At 31.9% G+C, this 24,483-nt stretch overlaps 1 protein-coding gene and 1 pseudogene across 7 annotated transcripts in view; one reads left to right on the top strand and one right to left on the bottom strand.

Moving 5' to 3' along the window:
• The window catches only part of LOC145283502 (dopamine receptor 2-like), a 1,112,732-nt gene that overhangs the window by 360,439 nt on the left and 727,810 nt on the right, over positions 1-24,483 (bottom strand). The gene's annotated exons all lie outside the window — the stretch shown is intronic.
• On the top strand, positions 11,067-11,183 carry LOC145284120 (5S ribosomal RNA; annotated as a pseudogene).

Here is a 24,483-nt window from a genome sequence, read left to right as displayed (position 1 = left end):
CCAATCAAATATAAACAGTTACATTAAATTTAGCTTAAATTTGCAGCTTTTGAAAAAATTACTAATGCAAACCTTCTTTTTGTCGCCTGTATATCTATCTATCTATCTATCTATCTATCTATCTATCTATCTATCTATCTCTCTTCATATATATATATATATATATATATATATATATATATATATATATATATCACTGTGATCACTGTCTAAATATATATATATATATATATACATATATATTACAAGGATATTGATGATAGAAATAAAAATTGAAAAAATGGCAATATTCTTTTATACATAATTTAAACAATGGATTATAATATTTTTCATATATTTAAAATGTATGCTAATCACGGATTCATTTTTACTATTTTTTCTCTAAAAATCGATGAGTTCAGTATTTTCCGTTTATTATAATTCATTTTGTGAATTTTTCATTTGCACTTAACTCATTTTTATTGTTTTTTAAATTTTTTTATCTAGTAGATTATTCGTTCAGTTATCCCGATAAGTTCTGATATAAAAATAATCTTTACCTTCTTAATTATATAGTCAGCTAGCAGGTTACCTCCCTCACTCTAAAGTACTTTTATAAAGTAATAAATACTAAGCAAACGAGTTGAGCATTTTAATAATTCTTGCTAATATGAACATTGCACCACAATCGTGGAGAAGTATGCCGTATCTCAAAATAGGATATATTTAATGAGCTACTTATCAGCATCCTAGAGGTTTGAAATTATTGGAAAGATGGTATTGTGGAAGTGAGAAAATAAAGTGGGAAACAGAGAGAGAGAGAGAGAGAGAAGGAGGGAGAGAGCGAGGATGGAGAGAGAGAAAGAGAAAGAGAGAGACGGTGGTAGAAGATTAGGAAAGATATAGAAGTATAACACCATTAAAGAGAGACAATAAGTCTTTGTTCAAAGTGGTGATAGACAGTTATCCCTTTTTATTGGGCTTTTTATGAGCTACGAGTGAAGAAAACAATTTAATTGCATGTTGGGGTTTGAATATTCTTTAGAAATTCCTACAATGGTGAACTTTTATAGCTTAAAAACCATAATGCGTTTTATGAAATTGACTTTGTATACATGGAAAAATTCTTTTTTTCAGAAAAATTTTCTTTATAGCATTATAAAAGAAAACCGAGAAAGATGAGAGAGAAAAAGAGATACGCGTTTGCAGTGTGCAGTTATAGAATAATATTTGCTACCAGTAGAGTAGCAGAAACTCGCAATGAAGCGAGCGAACAACAGAAGATATTATTGTTTGTTTGGAAGGTACAGATTACCTTAAAGACTTGTATATAACCCAGTTGATCAGATGTTTTAACTTTTGGGGTATTTCATTCCGGCCTCCAGATATTGTCGGGTAATCAGCAGAGAATACGCACCATCGGAGCCTACCTTTCTCTTTGGACTTGTATATAATAATGTTTATCGTTTTTTTTTTATTGTTTTCTGTCATGTGGGGTAATCCATTCTGGTATACGGATTATTTTGGGTCATCAGGAGAGATTACGCACCGTTTCGGGGACCGAGAAAGATGGGAGAGAAAAAGAAATACGAGAGAATTGTGTGCAGTTATCTATGGAAACAATAACAATAAAATGAGCGCATTTAAATAAGGAAATACTTTATAGATGTGGAGTTTGTTTCGGTTTCTAATATCTAGTTTTTATTTCTCAATGTACAAATTTATTTTTATTTTTGTTTCCTCGGCCTCGACGAAGAGCCAGGTACTGAAAAGTAATTGAATTTATGTAAGGCAGTAGCTGTTTATTGTCATATTCTTAGCTTCTATGATTTAATTAATTTAAACTTTTTTTCAATTATTTTTACTTATTTTTTCATTATATTTTACTTATTCTAATAGTGGTGCTAAATCGTTTGCTAATTTATATTCCTATCCTTCACGATACAGTATTGTTTGAGTTAATACTTCTTTAGTTCTAATTTTATTATAAAATTTTACTATTTCTTGATTTTACTCTTTGCTTCTTATTATCACTCAGAATAATTGATTACTGTCCAGTAACAGTGTGAACGTTTATCGAACGTATGCGTCAATAATAAGAGGGAATCTAATACGTTCAATCAACGTTCACACTGTTATCAGACATTTAAACATCATTCCAACCTCTGAAGACGTGCTAGGAGTTACTTCGGCGATGACACGTGAGAAGAAAAACAATCTGTCTGTATTTCCTGAATAAAAATGCTATTATTAGGAAATTTGAAAACAAATTCAATATGATTTTAATAGATAGAAAAGTTTATTGAAATCAATTTTGCACTCGTCTGGTCTTTCAACTTTAAAATTATATATATATATATATATATATATATATATATATATATATATATATATATACGTTTTTATTTTTTATTACCGTATCTTTCTGTTAAGTTACATTATTGTTTCAGCTACCCGGCCGAGTAGCTGAAACAATAATGTAACTTAACAGAAAGATACGGTAATAAAAAATAAAAACGCATATTTGCTCTACAACAGTATTGAGCACTTTCTTTAGTTTTTATTAATTACCATCTACACACTATATATGTATATATATATATATATATATATATATATATATATATATATATATATATACATATATATATATAAACACCCCGTGCCAGAATTATATGCAAATCGATATTTTTGTTCTAACTCCGATAGTTTTCAATGGCAATTTGTGAAACTACGCATGATATACGGCAACACTACAGCATGCGCAGATATAAAATTTCAAGCTTATCTGCGTAATAGTTACTTGCAGTTTTTTTCATCGTGCCAACTTTATATGCAAGATGGGACGTAAAAATGCTTTAAGTCAGACTGAGAAGTCTAAAATTGTTCAAAGGCTCCATACTAAGATTTCCACCTTAGAAATTGCCAAAGAATTACACCGTGATCATCGTACAATAAAAAAAATATTGTACTAATCATCAACTTTGCAACGGACGTTCTGACAAAGGGAAAATTCGTAAGAAATCATATCTGTCACGTCGAACAATGAGCAAGATCAAGAGAGAAGTTCGCCGTAACACACTTGAAACTATCAAACAAATTTTTGAAAAAGCTGGCGTTCCTGATGTGCCCAAATCAACTCATTGCCGTATCCTAAGGGCGATTGCAAAATTTGGAAAGCCAGAGGTCCGCCCTCAATTGAAGGATATCTATAAGAAAAAGAGGATAGAGTGGGACAGAGATCACATGAAGGTGAATTTTCAAACTGCTTTGTTCACCAATGAGTGTCGAGCGACTCTTGATGGACCCGATGGGTGTAGGGGAGGATGGTACCATAATGAGGGTCTATGTCCCCAAAGGATCAGGCGTCAACTAAGAGGTGGTGGTGTGATGTTCTGGGCTGCAATCATTAGCATTGAGCTGGTAGGACCATTCAGAGTCGCAAACGGAGTGAAAATTACCGCCAAACTCTACATTGACTTCATTAGGGAACACTTGGAACCCTGGTACAAGAAGAAGAATTTGGCATTCCGGAAAAAGATGGTATTCCTGTATGATAATGCACCGTCTCATTCTGCAAGGATAGCCACTGATTATTTGGAGAGAGTTTTTGCCAGACATGGGAAAATAATGCGATAGCCAGCTTGTTCTCCAGATTTAAATCCCACCAAAAATCTGTGGAGCATATTGAAAAAAAGTATTTACTCAGGAGGAAGGCAATACAAATCAAAGGATGACCTCTAGAATGCTATCTTGACTGCTGCCAAAGACATTTCATCAGATGAAATCGAAAGTTTGACATCTCAATCGACCAAAGGCTTTTTGCTCTTGTAAATAGTAATGGCAATTATATAGAATATTGATTGTACTATGAATTATATAAGATATTAATTGTGTTATGAAACCATATTGAAGTTGTTTGTTCTTTATTATTGTTGTTCTCAATTTACAAATTCCTAGAATAATCAATGTTTCGGTGATCTTTCAGCACTTTACCATAGTTTAGCATTGGTTTGCATATAAAGTTGGCACGCTGAAAAAATGCAAATCACCAAAATGGCTGCCAACTGTTTATTACTGTGCAGGTTAGCTTAAAATTTTAGATCTGAGCTTGTGTTAGTGTTGCCATATAATGTGCTAGAATTTTTAATATATGAAAAAAAAAAGAATAAATTTGTATAAGTATTAACTTATTTAAATGTATCCCTTGCATATATTAAAAATTCTAGATTTGAAATTTAACCGTTTCAAATCATAAAATTTAAACTCCTAAATTATAATTTATTTGCTCTATATGGTATATTGAGCAATTTTCATTGTCATTGAGCTGGAATTGTATTATATAAAATATTCTATCTAATAATATTTTGTTAGACCGATAATCACTGGATTTGGATACTAGTAGATTTATTACATTTCCTTATTCTGAAATATATATATATATATATATATATATATATATATATATATATATTTCCTGCCAGATGTTATTTTCTATAAAAATATAAATAAGAAGTATCATTAGCCATTCCTTTTAATTAAATAACCATACAAATGCAGTCAAGTATAAAAAAGTCACATTGTACAGTCTGTTTTGTTTAGATATATGATTAGTACAGTTAAAACTAAAAAACATCTAAGGAAAATGATTATAATATATAAGAGAGATACTACAGTATACTTTTGATATCAACAGAGAAAAATGTAAACAAATGTATTGAAAATTAAGAACTCTTTCAAATCATTAAAATAATGGTTAATTAATTCTAACAATATGCAATAATAGTAGTATGTTTAAACGTAGAACTATACATAATAAAAATATTTATTTATGCAATTAATTAGGTTATGGCTGAGCAAATTTTTAATCTGACGAAACAACTAAGATACCATAGACAAATTCAATAAATATAGAAATTAATACATATATTCTAGATTAAACCATTGTTAATATTATCTAAGAAAATAAATATAAACTATTTATAAACTATTTATAAATAATAAATGCAATTTATGATTGCATTAACTTATAGATATAGTTGCTACACTTCAGCCTAAGAAAGATTAATTCGACCCACTTTAACGTAAGAAACGTTTAAACCTATATAAACCAAAGGGCTTGAAATATATTCACTTGTGGAAACTCATAAGGAGGTGGTAATAAATAGATTTACATTGATTAGTCCACTAAAGTGAACACTACTTAGATATAAAAACAACACTACTTAGATATAAAAACAACACTACTTAGATATAAAAATAACACTACTTAAATATAAAAATAACACTACTTAGATATAAAAACAACACTACTTAGATATAAAAACGACACTACTTAGGTATAAAAACAACACTACTTAGATATAAAAACAACACTACTTAGATATAAAAACAACACTACTTAGATATAAAAACAACACTACTTAGATATAAAAACAACACTACTTAGATATAAAAACAACACTACTTAGATATAAAAACGACACTACTTAGATATAAAAACAACACTACTTAGATATAAAAACAACACTACTTAGATATAAAAACAACACTACTTAGATATAAAAACAACACTACTTAGATATAAAAACAACACTACTTAGGTATAAAAACGACACTACTTAGATATAAAACCACACTACTTAGATATAAAAACAACACTACTTAGATATAAAAAAAAAATACTTAGGTATAAAAACGACACTACTTAGATATAAAAACAACACTACTTAGATATAAAAACAACACTACTTAGATATAAGAACGACACTAAAAACGCATCCACGCGGTTACCCTGATGATCTCTTCCGGGAGTGAAACATGAAAATGTATGTGCTGATTACTTGCGATAAATATATTTTCATGCTGCTATTTATAATTTTCTATAAACATAGGTAAACGTCCGTTGATAAATGTGGCAACTTAAACCGAGTTAAAATGGTTTAGCGAATTCTGAATCAATTTGAAATGTTGAGGATATGTTTAAAATTTGAAGATATATGTTTAAAAATTTAAAGATATGTTTAAAAATTTGACGATATATATCTAAAAATTTGAAGATATATGTTTATAAACTTGAATATATATGTTTAAAAATTTGAAGATATATGTTTAAAAATTTGAAGATATATGTTTAAAAATTTGAAGATATGTTTAAAAACTTGAAGATATATGTTTAAAAATTTGAAGATATGTTTATAAACTTGAATATATATGTTTAAAAATTTGAAGATATATGTTTAAAAACTTGAAGATATATGTTTAAAAATTTGAAGATATGTTTATAAACTTGAATATATATGTTTAAAAATTTGAAGATATATGTTTAAAAATTTAAAGATATGCTTAAAAATTTGAAGATATATATCTAAAAATTTGGAGATATATGTTTATAAACTTGAATATATATGTTTAAAAATTTGAAGATATATGTTTAAAAATTTGAAGATATGTTTAAAAATTTGAAGATATGTTTAAAAACTTAAAGATATATATTTAAAAATTTGAAGATATGTTTAAAAACTTGAAGATATATTTTTAAAAATCTGAAGATATATGTTTAAAAAATGTGAAGATATGTTTAAAAATTTGAAGATATATTTAAAAAAAAATTTGAAGATATGTTTAAACATTTTAAGATATATATCTAAAAATTTAAAGATATATGTTTATAAACTTGAAGATATATGTTAAAAAATTTGAAGATATATGTTTACAAATGTGAAGATATGTTTAACAATTTGAAGATATATGTTTAAAAATTTGAAGATATGTTTAAAAAAGCGTGATGTTTAACTGATGTCGCATACGGTTTCATGCAATTAAGTGTTCTCGGACTGTTGCGTTTATCAACATTCCGTTTTATAATACGTTGACATGCGCAGGGAGGGGGAAAGTAGACATTTATCGGCAACATCTGTTCTAAAGTATTAATTTTGCTGATGTTTTTGGCATGGGATAATAGGCACAATTCTTTTTCTGATTCCGATACAGATTGTTCGATTTCCTATTCGATATATTAACAGTCTTCGCACTATTGGCTTAGGTTTAATTACATATCTTTTTAATACTTTTTTAAATGGAAAGGATGAAAAAATTCAATATTGATTGAAACTATTTGTCCTACTCGGCATTGTCCGGGCTCAAACATTTTAAGGATTAATTGTCAAGGAAAAGCGAGAAAGCTGAAGATATGGTGAGAAAGAGAGAGTGAGAGAGAGCGAGAGAAAGAGAGAGCGAAAGAGAGAGATAAAGAAATAGAGAGAGTGAGAAAGAGATAGGGAGAAAGAGAGATAGAAAACGAGAGGGAGAAAGAGTGTGTGTGATTAAGAGAGAGAGAGAGAGAGAGAGAGAGAGAGAGAGAGAGAGAGAGAGAGAGAGAGAGAGAGAGAGAGAGAGACGTGTTAATGTATAATATGTCACAGAGACTATCTAACCTCTATTTAATTTTTGTGGCCCCGGGCATCTAAAAGTGGTGAGTGTAAACTTTGTCCATAGACTGTTTCCATAATGATAAATACTATTTTTTTCTTCTATAACGATTTATAAGATTTTTCTTTTCTGTTTTTTTTTTCTTTATAAAACTATCATATTGAAAACATTTATTTTTATATTTCTCTTTGCCAATAGACACCTCGTTATATCTAAATATGAATACCAATGTCTGACTGGCAAAACATAACTTTTTTGTATGTTTATACATATATACACACACACACACGCACACACACATATACATACATATATATACATATATATACAAATACATATATACATACATGTATATATGCATACATGTATATATACATGTATATACATGATGATGATTGCAACGTCTTGTCAGACGAGTGCCACTCCCTCAGACATTTAAAATCCAGGAGCCTTAATTTCTGAGGGAGTATCTATACAAATATGATGTTACAGAGTCTTAGCTTTGTACGACAGCTAAGTCTCTCTCTCGGTTCAAAATGTTGAGATCCAGCTACAAGCAAGAGCAAGATAGCCAGCAACAAATTAAACTGCAGACCAGCTTAATGCAGGTACTGGTCTTCCGCTTTATGTTTTTTTTTAAATCAGAGATTTGCTTCTCCTAGAAAGGTTGCCTTCACCACGGCTTACGGGAGCCCTCTCTACCCCAATACACACACACACACACACACATACACACACACACAAATATACACGGTGCTACTTGGCCGTTAACCCAGAAAAGAGTTCATTCGCCCTTTGGAAGGTCTTGTTTTTAATCCTTGAGGGAGACTAGCCGCCCTCCTCACCAAACAAGTTTGGTGGGGGAACCAGTTTAGTCGCCGGTGACCCGACCATGAGGCAGGTAGTACTGGGTTACATGGTACCAGTAGCATATGACATGACCTGACATATATATACATACATATATATACATACATACATATATATAAGTGATGGAAGACTCTCAAAATTTCTCCCAGTTCTAATACAATTACCGATTCTGTATTTAATTCTGGATTATTATACGATTACGCATTGCGATTCCGATTAAAAAAAATCATTAACTATTTAATTATAGAATTGTTATTTGTTCCGGTCACTGTAAAAAAACATCTTAAATGTGTACATATTTTCTCAAATGTAAAAAAAAACACACTGGTGAGAAGTTTTTTAGTTTGACTTGAAATTTAAATCAATAAATATTTTTTTATTACTAGCTGTTCAGCCCGGCATGCTCGGACCCTATGTACTTTTCACACCTTTATGTGCATATGTATGTGTGTATATTAAAACTTGTGACTTTATACATATAAAATTTCAAGTGTTTAGACCCAAAATTGGCGGAGGAGTTTTGTAGAGTCTGTAGAAGTTATTTCTTTCAACTTTGACCTCTTGGCAGTCAACTTTTCGCCCTAAAACTGATTAAAAAGCTTGCTGCACGTCTGAATATCATTTATGCAAAATTTCAAATGTTTAGACGCAAAATTGGCGAATAGTTTGTTAGAGACCGCAAAGATCAAATCTTTTGAACTTTAACCCCGTAGCAGCCAAATTTTCGGCTAAAAACCGATTAAAAAGCTTGTCCTATGTCTGTGTTGTGGAGACGCACACTAATTAGCATACGTGGGTGAACAAGTTATAGATAAAGCTATGGAACCACTTGACATAAGGAGTTAAAATACTAGTTCATGAAAAAAAATGACAACACTTGTCAACGATAAGTGTTATATGGAAAGATTTCTTATCCAGAAAATAGCAATTATTTCCCCTTTGTCCGAAGCATTGCTCATATACTATTAGAACTAAATGATAAAATATAAGCAAGCGAGTTTCAAGGTTGCCGAAAGCAAACCTAAAGTTTACTTTTTACACTTTTATTAGAAACTATTTGAGAAAGGCGTGATATTGAGTGAGTGTCATACTACTTTCGTTTACATTTATCTGCATTCATAAATGTGGTGCTAAAAGTATACTTAGTCCATAAACTAATAAAACTGTAGAAATAACCTGATTGGTTGAAGTGACAACGATGGAAAACGATGATAACTTATTCGAAATTGTTAATTACAGTTCACCATCAAAGTTTTTTTAATTTTTTTGTACCAGAAGCTAGAAATTAATAAAACAATGGATAAGAAAACACGTGTCAAGTCAATCATAACAATTATCGATTATACACTATTTCATAATTAACTTTATTGATTAATGTTTTAGATGCTTCAACGCATAGGCTGTGTTACGCTATAGATTAAAATATTCGTTGAGCTCTCACGTTTAAATTTGAATTTTTGTTGTGCTATCCTACTTAGTTGAAGAAAGCATTTTCGTTTGTCGATAATGCTAGCATAACACGGCATTTGATATTCTATTGAAATAATGTTTCAAGCTTTAGTATCATGCAGCATAGAAAATGTTGGTTAAGATTGACAGACCAGCGTATTTTTTTCAACTACAGCATGGCATAGTAGGTGGTTGAAATAAGTTTTCGGACTTAATCTGGATGAAAACCAACGAAAATGCTAAACTTAAGCATCGCAGATAAACATAATACCTTTTAAAACAAGCGTGAGCAACTAACAAAAATGCTATTTCAATAGCATATCTTCAGCTTTCTCGCTTTTCCTTGACAAGTGGGCATCAAGACATTTCTTCACCCTCCTTATAGTCTAGACCTTGTTTTCTGTAAATTTTGAGTATTCCCTAAGCTCAATGAAAACATTACAGGCTGTCGTTGTGAGACAATTGAAGTGATGAAAGAGGCTGTGATGAGGGTCATTGATGCGCTCACACAAGAGGAATTCTAGAGAACCTTCCAGAAATTGTTGGAACAGTATAACAAGTGCATTGTAGCCGGATGAGATTACTTTGAAGAGACTAGAATTTCCTGTGTGTACTATCAATAAAAGTGCCCATACGAAAAAGTCTGAAAACTTATTTCAACCACCTAGTATGCCATGCTGTAGTTGAAAAAATACGCTGGTCTGTCAATCTTAACAACATTTTCTATGCGGTATGATACTAAAGCTTGAAATATTATTTTCATTCGTTTTTGTCGTTTAAGATCAATACAGCAATTTTTGGTCGGTCAGATTAAAGTTTGGAATAGTATTGGTTCTTAGTTTATCATGCTATATATATATATATATATATATATATATATATATATATATATATATATATATATATATAAACAACTGATGATCCCTTAAAAAATATAAAAATTGGTAGTATAGTAAATTTGAGAGTTGTTGCAGTGATTGCAGGTGATTAAATGACTTACTGACTAGATGTTTTTTTAATGAATGATAAAAAGTAATTTTTTGTGTGGTTTCAAATGTTAAAAACTTCAAAGACTATATATATATATATATATATATATATATATATATATATATATATATATATATATATATATATATATATATATATATATATATATATATATATATATATATATATATATATATATATATATATATATATATATATATATATATATATATATATATATATATATATATATATATATATATATATATATATATATATATATATATATATATATATATATATATATATATATATATATATATATATATATATATATATATATATATATATATAGCATAATCACGTTGTCACACCGGTTCTCGTCAGATCACCGAGGTTAAGCAACGATGAGCCCGGCCAGTACCAGATGGGTGACCATTTGGGACTTCCAGGTGCTGTATGTGCTCTCGGCATTATTTCCAGTCGTTCTGGATTCCTCCTTGCCACTAGACTCAAACAGTGCCGATTCAGGAGAGGTGTGGTTGAGGATTGCACAACCCTTGCAAGCTGCCCCTATAGGGAGTATCCTTTGTCTTTCGAGACTAAAGGGAGGCATCGAATGCGGATCATATTGTAACATCTTCTTTTGTTTATCACGAGAAAGTTGGACACAGTTTATTTATTGTTATGCTTAAGTTTGAAACGTTGGTCTGTCGTGATAAAGTTAGAAATAGCATTTTACGTGATCTCTAAGCTAAAGTGAAAAAAAACATTGTTGTTGGTCTGTCACACATAAGTTTCATATATAGTTTATTGGTTTGTTATAAAAACGGATTTCATTTGTCTGTTATGCTAAATTTAAAAAAAAAGACAATTCCATTGTGCCTGTTAAACTTAAGTTTAAAAAATCATTTTCATTTATTTGTTACGCTTAAGTAAAAACACACACTTACATTAGCCTGTCACGCGTTAAGAAAACATTTTGATTTGTTTGTTGCGCTTAAGTTTATAAAAAGCGCTTACATCAGTCACTAAATTAAAAAAAATGTTTAAAAAAGAATTTCCATGCTTAAGTTATAAAAAGCATTTTCATTTGTCATTTACCCTTAAGTTTAAAGATAAATTTTCGTTCTTCTGTCATGCTAAAGTTTGAAATAGAATTTTCTCTGCTCTAAAACATTTTTGAATAGCAGGTTTACTGCTATGGATGCATTTTAACAAAATATCTGCTTTTGTTTTTTAATTAGAAATCTCAATATTGAAAATTCATAGATGTCGATAAAAATTCATTTACAATTGGATATTTTATTTTATTTTATTTTATTTCGGATTAAAAATACCAAATTATTTTTTCTCGTAATGATTTTGCAATTAAAAATTGTCAGCGTGATTAATATTAAACAATCTGATAAAAAATTTGTATAAAAAGCAGAATAATACGCCACAAAATCATACTAATTTATCACCCGGAAAGAGTTGAATACACCTGTGATCATATATATACTAGCAGTATTACCCGGCTTTGTTCGGGTTTTCATGCCTTTTTTATGCTTATTTTGATCTGCATCATTGGGAAATTGAATATTTTCTTTTTTTTATGTTATCCTAAAATTATTTTTGTAAATTTCTGTTATATTGACAACTTACTGATCAACATAGCCCCATGCAGTGGATGAAACGTGCCAGCAAAAGTCCAATTTCTCTGATTTGTCTTCTAAGCAGCTACTCTTCCAGATCAAAACGAACTACTTTGGCGAGGTTTTGGGGGCCACGATTTCTTGAACCGTATGCTAAAGAAACTACAAGATCAACATCGACTTTCTATTCGTTGTTACAATTTATGTGGTTGTCGCTGTATAGTTCTACAATTAGACAACTGTGTCGAAAAATTCCTCATCTTATGTTGCCGGGCATACAACTTGTGGTTGATTATTGGGGCCTCCGTTTTGTTTCAGCGATATATAAGGAACCTTTGAATCAAATTTTCACTAAATATGTGTGTAGACTGTTTTTCAATTTTTTCAGGAACAGTTGCTTCTTTAATGGACGTTCAAAAACAGAAAGATAATTTACTTTTGTATTGCTAAAACATATGAATTTTCAAGTCCGATAAAATTTCTCGCAGTTATCGAAAAAAATAGATAGCTCAACATATATAGAGAGCACTATTGATGTAAATACTGAAGATCAATGCATGAAATATCTTCATCTCCTTCTAAAATTGTACGTGAATATATGAATCAATATATATATATATACATATATATATATATGTGTGTGTGTGTTTGTGTGTGGTATTTTTCTTAGAAACTAAATATAAATAAGAAAAATATTTATACTGTAAACATCATCGTTTTTTTATTTTGATTTGTTATATATATTTCTGTTCTGTGATCTGCATGAGCGCTTATATAGATTAAAACAAAAAATAATGCTCATATAAATATTTTCATAATATATATGTAGATATACATATGTGTGTGTGTAAGTGAATGCATATGTATGCATTCTTTGTTTTGTTCACATTCCAAACACACACACACACACGCACAAAAACTAAATGAACAACGCAATATTGGACAAACGAAGAGATTTAACTATTTTTTTTAAATGATCTTTCTTTGTAAATTCATACTCAGAATTCTAAATCTCATGTTTGTCTATAATAAACATGTTTTGCTTTCGAAAACAGAAACAAATAAAAAAAATCTAATACAATAAAATAAATAAATATTACTTTTCAAAAAGAAATTCCAGTTTGAAATACATGGCATAAAACGATGAATTTTGGACACTTCTTTTTCGTTTTCTGGCAAATCTGTGTTTTATCACCTTCACACACCGGAGAGCGTGATTCTATTGTCCTGCTATCGTTAATTCATAGGCAGGAAATAGCGAAAAGAATTCCGGAGTTTCGGCTTCCGGTCGAACCAGAGAGAAATTCAGAAAGAATACATTAAATATGAAATTGCAGCGTCATATTGGAGAAAATTTCAACATATTTCGAATGTCTTTTTTACTTTCTTTGTGTGGTTGCATTTGCTGAGAAAAAATACGAAAAACACATACTCCGTTGAGACTCAAATAATATTTACTGCTGACGAAAGAAATGAATAAACTTTCTTTTATCACTCTTGAATTTATAGTCTTTGTAATATGAACGTTTATATAATTTACAGTTCCATTCAAATATCTCTCTTTCTCTTGTTAATCCAGAATAAATGCGAAAACTTAGGGATGAGTTGGTATAGAGCAACATATTTTTGTGAAGAAGGCTTTAGGTTTATATTTAAATGTGAAACAAAGGGGAGATAAATAAATAAAGAGTTCAGAGGCATCTATTCAGAAAAGAGATATTTTAAACATCTTGAAGAATGGAATGTTACAGTAATAGAAAGAATAGAAGTATACAACTTATATTTAATTAATGGTTGTTAATAAGAGTTAATGTTTATATATTTTTTATATTAGAAATAACTTTCAGCGAGAAAGATTGGGAATGTTTCAAGGAGTAAGTTTATATAGATCGGTAAAGCAGGGTTAAATGTTGTGCGCGCCTGTGGGTTTGCTAATATAAGTCGAGACATAGCAAAAATCCAAAGGCCCAAACGGAAGTGGCGTCAGCTGGCACCGATTTGAGGAGTCCTGTCAACTCTGAGTCAACTGGTTAACCTGTTCACCCAAGAAAAATCTGGCTTTTTATATCCATCTGCAAGATTGAAAAATATATTTTAATTCATCGTTTGTGTATTAGAATCAAAACTAATATTTAAACATATTGTTTTGAAATGCCCCACATATAGTACAGACCAACAACCAATAGTCATTTATTCGAATATCTAATTTGCATAACTATTATTTTAACAGTACATGATAAATTAATTTTAGTATTATTCATTTGTAATTATATTGTCATATTTTGTCTAGTCAAAGTGATATATCTATATATTTATAAAAGTGAAAGTGTCTGTCTTTCTGTCTGTCTGTCTGCATGTATATCTGTGTGTCTATGTACATTTCCCTACACAATAACTCTGTCAATTCTGTCTACAGACTCGAAATTTGATATACAGGGTATTGAGTTTGGAAAAATCTTTGAAATCAGTTTTTGGCCAGAAATTTGGCTGTTAAGAATTCAAAGTTCAACGATTTAACCTTTGAGAACTCTATCAAACACCTCTGCCAATTTTGGGTCTAAACACTTGAAATTTTGATATAGGTTCCTTGGACATGGATCTAACGTAATAACTTGATTAAAATCGAAAACAATAAATGTTCAGGGGTCATAATAGGGGTCAAAGTTTAAAAGAATTTGACCTCTGCGGTCTCTACCAAATTACTCAGACAATTTCTGATCTAAACATTTGAAATTTTACATAAGGGTATTCAGAGATAGGACAAGCTTTTTAATCAGTTTGGGTCGAATATTTGAGCTACCAATATATAAATGTATGTATGTATGTTTGCATGTCTGCCTAAAACTTTCGACAGAGGCGACGGTTTTACAAGATCAGTATCGTTTTGAAACTCGAGCCTTCAGCAGACAAACATCGTAGGATTTGCGCGTGCATTAGCGTATGTATTAATCCTTAACTACCTAAAAACAACTTATTGTCAACTGAAATGACCAAGTCGATTTACTACGAAAATTTAAAATGGAACCTTGTTTTTGTCAAACACATGACACCTACAAAAACCATTTCTCTCTCTCTCCCTCTCCCTTTCTCTCGTCCTCTCTCCCCCTCTCTCTCTCTCTCATCTACTTCATATACCTGGCCGAACAAGCAAAAAGCAGTCAAAATTAAAATCCTAAAAATTGAAATCCCTCCCCTCCTTACCCTCCTCTCTTTTTTCTTTACCATCTTCTCTCCAACCCTCCCTATATCCATATATCCCCAACCACGCCTACCTAAACCTAAATCTGCTACCCCCACACAATACAATCTAATGTATTTCAACCTTCAAAACTGAAATATTGTCGATACCCGTCTCCCTCCCCCCTTATTATCTCATACCCCCTCTTTTTTTCGTATTTCTTCAAAAACACTTCTTCCAAATACTAACAATCATTTCTGTAAGGTGTGACGAGGCTGTTGGGTCGTAAACATGGTCCAACATTTAGAACATATGTAACCAAACAGATAAAACGGTAATAAAAAAAATAAAACACACATTTGCTCTGCAATAGTATTGAGCATTTTCTTCAGGTTTTTCTTGTTACCAGTGTTACCATATATATATATATATATATATATATATATATATATATATATATATATATATATATATATATATATTATATTTCCCATGAGTCTGTATGTTTGTATGTGTATATGTGGCTATGTATTTTTATAAAATAAAAAATTCCTACAGTCCTATATATATATATATATATATATATATATATATATATATATATATATATATATATATATATATATTCAACATTTAACGGTATAAAGACCAGACAAGTTAAAAAAATTTTATATTAATTTATTAAAATAAAATTAAAATTCTTAACCGTAAAAGATTCTTTTTAATTTGGTCTCTAGCATTATCCGTAAACATCTGTGCTAAGTTCATAAGCATATAAACACTTAAAAAATAACGTTATTTGCGCATGCGCGGAAGTAACGCGTTTAATAGACTTACACTTGCCAAGTTACAATTTTCTTCGATTTTGACCACTTAACGGCTATTTTTTCTGGCTAAAAACAATTCGAACTTGTTTCACAGAGCCAATTCCTTAATATATCAAGTTTAAAGTCTGTAGAATGAAATATTGACAGAGTAATATGACAGAAACAGCTCTTAACACAGGCAGACAAGACCTCTCATATATTAAGCACTTTATGTTTAAATTAATTAATTGATTATTATAATTTTTGAAACGTAGCAGAAAGGCGTAAGAATAAAAAGGCTCTGTATATTACGATTGATTTAGTTTTAAGCTTATGGGATAAAATGCAATGAAACCGTTTCATGATAATTTAGATACATCCAAATTTGTGAAATTTACCAATAATTATTGGACATCAATTAATAATGTTTCCAGATTTAATAATTCTGGAGTATTTTAAAGTACTTCCTATCCCATATAATACGCCATGATCTCCCATTTGAAAATTCAAAGATTTCAGATTTGCATAAAATTTGTTCAATAGTTATGAACACTCACTTACTCAACATCCTTTGATTCTGAATTTTCAATTGAATTAATCTTAAATTTATGACATTTAGTGGGATAAAATCATGTAATATTTTGATGAAAATGAGAACAAAAATTTTAGATATGAGGTTTAACAATTTTAATCTCCCTAATTGAACATAAATATTGTGTGAATTAATATTACCTGTCCTAGAATTGGTATTCTGTAGTATATCTCTTTGTCTATACCCCTTCCTCCTCTCTTTTCTATATCTCCCTTCTCTCTATCTCGCGATACAACGGGAGGAAGCTTCACATATATATTCGCATATAAAATCAACAGTAGTCTTTGATATGACAGGAGCACTTTCGAAATGAGTTCTTCTGTTTGGAGCATAATAGAACCCTGATACTTGAAATTTTCATTTTAAACTTTAATTCAAACAGTTATATATTAAAAATAATTTGATAAAATACACAGTATGTAATGGAAAATATAATGCAATATCGATTAATGCATCGCGAAGAGTAATGTGAAGCTTCCACTCGTTGCATCGCAAGGGGTTCACAACTATAGCAGGCAACTAATGGATTTGATTGAAAAAAAAAATGGGCGATTCAAACTGGAAGGCCAGGCATGTAAAATCAACAATAGGTTCTTTGATAAGACAGGGGCGTGTTTGCAATGAATGTTTATGTTTAGAGCACAACTGAATAATGATACTTGACTTTTTCATTTTGAACTTTAATTCAAACCGTATAAAAATAATTTATAAAATCAACGGTAGGTTATCTGCAATGTAAGGTACATTACGATGTATTGTTGACAAAGATACTGCGAGGAGGCATATGAAGTTTTGTTCAGGTGTACCGCGATGGGTCCCCAACTAGAGCAGTTAATCGATTTGATTAAAAAATGGGGGCTTCCACTGATTTCGATGGCAGTAAAAATATAGAAGTGTGAAACATTCATTTATCATCGTTCACTCCCGGACAACGTCGGGTTTCCATGCTAGTAATACATATTTTGAAACTGTTATTCACACACACAAAGACACGCATACACACATACATATAAGATGTGTTGTTATTTTTTCAGCAGTTTTAGACGGTGATTTTTTGTATTTAATTTCTCTTACTAAGCTACGAGAGAGTGACCACCCTGATTGTTTTGGGTCAACTTCTATTTTTTTTTGACAGTATGTGTCTATCTTATTCTTATTTTGATTTTTAAATTTATTTTCGTACATTAGTAGACCGTGAGCATTCTGGATGCAAAATACAATAAACGCCTTTTTTTAAAATGACAAATTTATCAACACAAAGGTGTTGCATTACAATACTCAAGCCCAATCAGGTTTTACTTAATATGATACCGACATAATATCTTTTTGCTTACCACAAAATATGAGTATTCAGTCAAAGTTTAATTTATATATTCGTCGATTTATTGTTTAATATCTTAGATTAACAAAAATTGGATTTATTGCCCTTTGCAGTCGAACTCATTTGGGTGTGTGTGTGTGCGCGTGTCTGTTCGCGCGCGTGTGTCTGTGTGTATGCGTGCGTGTGGGTGTGTGTCGAAATAATCAGATGACACAACGGGTCAAGCTGATGTATGACTGTGACCTTATATTATTCCTATTCACGAGCACACATTACTGATTAAAGCAAACAAAAGAATCGATTGAGTAATGTTTATCGTTAATGAACCACATTATGTTTTTTTTCTATAATAAAGGTTTAGAAAAAAAAAAACACAAAAAAGAACAAGTGTGTCAAACGACCGACAAGATTCGATCGTTATACGCGAAGAAAATAAAAATAAATACAAAACTCCTTTTTCATGTCTTTATTTTATTTTTTATTATTATATTTTTTTTTGTTTCTGATGTTCTTTCGATTACCTCCAGCAAAATTGTCTTTATTGTCATCATTGATTTGAAAAAAAAAAAAAAATCACCGAATAGTGCTTTAGCTGATTCGCACTTAATTAATAATCAAGCTTCATTTCGCTTAATGCCGTTTCCAATTCGTCTAACTTCAGATGGAAATACTTTATCGTATGAGAGTATATGGATCAATTATACATAAAGCATGCCAGAATAAACAACGACCAAAATGAACATATATCGTCTGAACACTGTGTTTAACTTCCGATTTCATAGCAAACTAAATAATACTTACAGATATAGTTGTGCAAAGATATTTTCTCTAATTGTAAGCGTTGCGTAAATTTGAATTTGTTGTTTCGACGATATAACACCATCTTCAGACATACAAAAAATCGTGCTTTTTCCATGTTATTATTCATGATGACAGTATAAAAGTAAAATGCATATGATATTGAATGATGATTGCTTAAGACTTTATAAACAGGAGCATTGTGGCGGATTGTGGGAAATGAATTAGATATTTTTACTCGATGTTTTAATTTGCGTTTGAACTTGTAAGCTTAAGAAACCAATACAATGCAGAATTACATTTTTAACAAAAATGTATTTCTTAAAAATCAAATTAGTTTCGATGATATAACGTCACCTTCGGGAACAGAAATTGTTTTTTTTTTAAATTTTTCCTTTACCTCCTAGTTTTTTGTTCATTTGTGCTTATTAGGATATTTTTATTTACAAAAATACTTTACTAATAGATAAAACTGTTTTATTTACAAACTAGTTAGATTTTTCTTCATCTAAAATGTTCGTATCAAAGTTTTAGTTTATTTGCGAGTTTCTAAATTTAACGTTTGGTACATTCTTTACGTAATAACGGTATGACACAGGCGATCGTTCTAAAATTTCGTATGGGCTTTAGTTAGAATAATGTACAACGATTGAAGAATTGTAGTATCTGTTCGATGCACATTAAGGGACTAATCAGAACTACTAGGTATTATTCACCACAATATCATATTTATTCTAGAAGTTCTCTCGGAAACCTCGCAACAGATCTAGTTAAAATTTTGTGTGGGCCGTTTTATGATAAAATTAGTCGAACGAAGTATTATGGTATCCGTTTGAAGCACAGTTCGAGATTTTTTTTTTCATTTGATGCTTGGCGTATTTATATATTTTTTCAAATGAAAAGAAAAAGAAAAAGAAAACAACAATCGCTCCTGATGATAATCGGAAGCACCACTAGAAAGCGTTTGAGAATAACAACTTTTGAGCGCCATTTTATATAACATGCATGCTGAAATTAAAAACACCGCTCGGCAAAACGGAAAAGCTATTCAGAAAGATTGGGAAAAAGAATAACTCTGTCGTATTCAATCAGACATGCCTGAATATAAATATATATATATATATATATATATATATATATATATATATATATATATATATATAAAGACGCCATTAATAGCAAGTCGAAAGCTTACAACGAAAACATACTAAAATACCTCTATTACTCATTAAATTAACAACAACCAAAAATAGAAGAAAGAAAAAAACAAACAAACAAAAAACAACAAAACAAAACAAAACAAAAAAAAAACAAAAGACATCGGTAAGAACAAAACTTGCTGATTGTCATGTCCCGTATTATTATGTCAAAAAAGAAAAAAAAGGCAGAAAAGATCAATCGATACAGAGATCATTAATTCAATCAATCGATCTCTGCAAACAGTTATATTTCTTCTTTTTCTTTGTCATATGTCAATTGTATAAATTGTCTGAAACTTTGTGGAATTGCTGCACAAACAGTGGCATTTCTCGATAACTCATTTATAACTCATTCTTCTTTATTTCGATATTATTAAAGCGAAATCCCAAAAGGCTTAATTTGACGATGGGCGTTAATCTAATTCAAGCTGTCATTATTGGCGAATAGTGTGAACGGACGCGAAAGGCTGACACGAAACACGAATAATCGAAAAAAGAAAAAAGTGTGTGTGGAATGTCGGTTTTAAATGCTTATCAATTTATCAAAATTGTAAAGTAATTTCGTGTCGAGTACAAAAATGTAAAACCAGTAGAAAATGCGATATCAGCAATAATTGTCATCGATAATAAATGAGGGAAATACGTTTTGAATAACAACAACAACAACAATAATAATAATAATAATAATAATAATAATAATAATAATAATAATTATAATAATTATAATAATAAGGAGAATGATAATAATCATAATGTAAATTTTTATAATGATGAATCCAATGACGATGATGAAGATTAAGAGAAGAAGAAGAAGAATAAGAAGAATAGAAGAAGAAGAAGAAGAATAGAAGAAGAAGAAGAAGAAGAAGAAGAAGAAATATTTCTTGCTGGTGCGACTGCACCAACATGAGAATATAAGATACAAGCTCGCACAAAGATACATACAGATACGTGCACACACGAATCTCTCTCTCTCTCTCTTTCTCTCTCTCTCTCTCTCTCTCTATATATATATATATATCGATATTAGAAAAGCTATACAAAATACAATATAATGCAAAATCTTCATTAGAAAATTCATCTCTTGTAACAATTATTAGCTTCTAAGAATTTATTATTCTAAGAATTTATTATTCTAAGAATTTATTTTTTTTTTTTTACACAGAGATCACCACTTATCAAGGCCCGGAAGCCACTCAGGGATAAGGGTTATTGCAAGTACATTACGTTAGTGAGGAGATTTGATGAAGTGTTTACTTAAGGGGGCGGTTCATTAGGAATTTGTTAACATTAGACTTGAAGACATCCAAGTTGTAGTCCGGAGGGAAGCAGGCAGACGGAACAGAGTTCCACAGGCGTGCAGTTCTAAGAAAGAAGCTTTGTTCATGAAATCCGCGTTTTGATTTAGGCACAGATATAGAGTGGGGGAAATTTTTCACAGTGGATTCAGCTAGACGGGTGTTTTTCGTGAAAGATTTGCGAGGGGGGACCAGGGATTGGAGTTCAGACGAGCACCTGCCATGAAAATAACGATAAAACAAGGATAGGCTCGCAACGTCTCTTCTGTGGGAGAGGGGTTGCAGGGTAGAGAAAAGGGCATCCCCCACTAAACCACGAAGTCTATTTTGTACTCTGTCAAGGCATGATAGGCTGTTTTTGGCAGCTCCTGCCCAGATATGGCAACAGTATTCCGTCCTTGGCCGTACTTGGCTTTTATATAGATAGAGAATTGCATCAGTAGTGAGATATCTTCTGGAGCGGTAGAAGGATCCCACCATCTTTCCAGCGACCTTGGCAACAGACTTGATGTACGTGTTCCATTTCAGATCAGGAGTAAAGGTCAAACCCAGAAGCTTGTCAAAACACGGGGCCTCACCCAGACGAGAGCCATCCATCACAATTGATGCCAGCTGGGGATCAGAGCGTTGATGATGTAAGGATAGGAGTTTGGTTTTGGGTGCATTAAAGGTAACTAGCCACATCTTCCCCCACTGAACCACGCGCTCGAGATCAGAGGAGAGAGAATCAGAGAGAACTTCGTCATTTACAGCCTTTGATGTGTTGCCGTAGATGGTCGTGTCATCAGCATAGATGTCAACGAATGATTTAAGTATGTGTTTAGGGAGGTCATTGATGTAGATCAGGAAGAGAGTTGGGTCCAGGATTGACCCCTGAGGGACTCCAGCATTTATATTGCAGGCCTCCGATTTTTGACCATCTACCACTACTCTTATGAGCCTATCGGAGAGAAATGATTTAATGATTGAGAAAACATTTCCAGTTATACCGTAGCTGGAAATCTTGTGAAGTAGACCCTTATGCCATACTTTGTCGAAGGCCTTTGATATGTCAAGAGCAATTGCCCTAGAAAGGAAGCCTTTGTCAAGAGATTCACTAATCCTGTGGGATATAACCGTCAGCACATCTGCGGTAGATCTTGCAGAGCGGAAACCATATTGTGTGTCACTAAGAAGGTTATTCCTGCTGAGGTGGTTGACTATTTCTCTATTTAATATGGATTCCAGCAACTTACTCATAACACTGAGAAGACTTATTGGTCTGTACTGAGAGGGAGATGACTTATCACCTGAATTCTTAAATACATGGCAAATTGATGAGGTCTTCCAGGGGGTCGGAAAGCACTTCTCCTTAAGGCAGCGCTTAAATAGTTTCGTAAGTATGGGAGCAAGTTCTGGTTGAAGCTTTTTTAACACTATAATTGGGATGCCATCAGGGCCAGTTGCTTTACTGGAATCTAGGTTTTTTATTAGCTTGGCGACCTCATGCACGGATATTTGTATGTTACCTAGCTTGTTCTGTGTTATAGGAGGATATATGGGGAGTTGATGGCCTTCGTCGCATAGGGTAGAATTAGCTGCAAAGTTTTTTGCAAATAGTTTGGCCTTGTCTGACGCTGACGAGATGACCTCTGGTTCATTGATAATGGTTGGGATAGAACGCACACTTCTGTTCAGGATCCTATTTGTTATTTGCCAAAACTGGTGGGAACCAAGCCGCTGATCAGCTACCTTGGATTTAACAGACTGGGCATATAGCTCTCTTGCATTTTTTATTACTCTTTTACAGTGGTTGCTGGCAGTCCTGAAAGCAGCTTTAGTCTCAGTGCATCTATTACGTTGGTAGCTATGGAAAAAGTGATTTCTGTGCGCGATAGCAGCAGCACATTCTGGGGAGAACCATGGCTGGCTGTTAGGTTTTTGTTGGAATTTTTTAGATGGTATGAATTGGTCTATGCCTACAATTAACCATTCGGTCAGATCTGATACTATAGAGGACACTTCCTTTTTAAACATGGAGTGCAGAGGTAAATCAGATATGAATGTACGGAAGCTATCCCAGTCAGCCATAGAGTATCGGTATACAGTACGGTGGAGGGGTACGTCTGGGGGCTTCTTACATTTCGTTTTTATCTTAACTGATACGACGGAGTGGTCGGAGGATCCTAGAGGAGAATGAACGGTACATGAACATAGCTCAGGGGACGTTGAGAGAAAAAGGTCTAAGAGGCTTGCATATTGATTGGGTGTATCGGGCACACGGGTGGGTTCGCGAACAATCTGAGTGAGGTCATAAGCAATGGCAAAATCATGACAAAACCTCCCCTCATCATCTGCCTTATTTGAATGGGTCAGCCATTCCACGTTATGGACGTTGAAGTCACCACAGATGTGGATGTTAGCCGAGGGATGTGAAGACAGTATGTGGTCTATTTTCTCAGATATGCTCTTAAAGGTAGTAACTCCGCTGTTGTGGGGCCTATAGAGGGCAAATATAAATGCAGTGGTGCTAGCAAGTGCAACCCTGAAGCACATATAGGGTAAATTAGGATCTTCTCTAGAGATATCCCTGCCACATGGGAAGCCATCCTTAATGTAGGCACATATTCCATGCCCATGGCGATCTTGGGAGTCTAAGAATTTATTATTACGTTACTCTTAATATTGTTTCCATAGATTTGGTTTCCAAATGCTTTCACAAACGTGTTGATCAGACACTACCTCCTTTAAAACAAGAAAAATAACGCAATCAGTTTTGTATTGTCTTCTTTTGCTTGTCCTGGATATGACCTTAAACTATATCTGATGGTGAGGCCCCAGCTTTCGGGCTTTGGGGAGTGTGGAGCCACCATTTAATTGCCATTGCTCCCAGGTCCATTCTGACCCGGAGTTGTAGTACTTGTTACGGTCCCAACTATGGGTTAAATAGACACCG

Source organism: Euprymna scolopes, chromosome 8, assembly GCF_053919585.1.
Source record: "Euprymna scolopes isolate OS-2025 chromosome 8, ASM5391958v1, whole genome shotgun sequence".
NCBI lineage: Eukaryota > Metazoa > Mollusca > Cephalopoda > Sepiida > Sepiolidae > Euprymna > Euprymna scolopes.
Note: the sequence above shows the minus strand (reverse complement) of the source record. Positions and strands in the feature narration are given on the sequence as shown.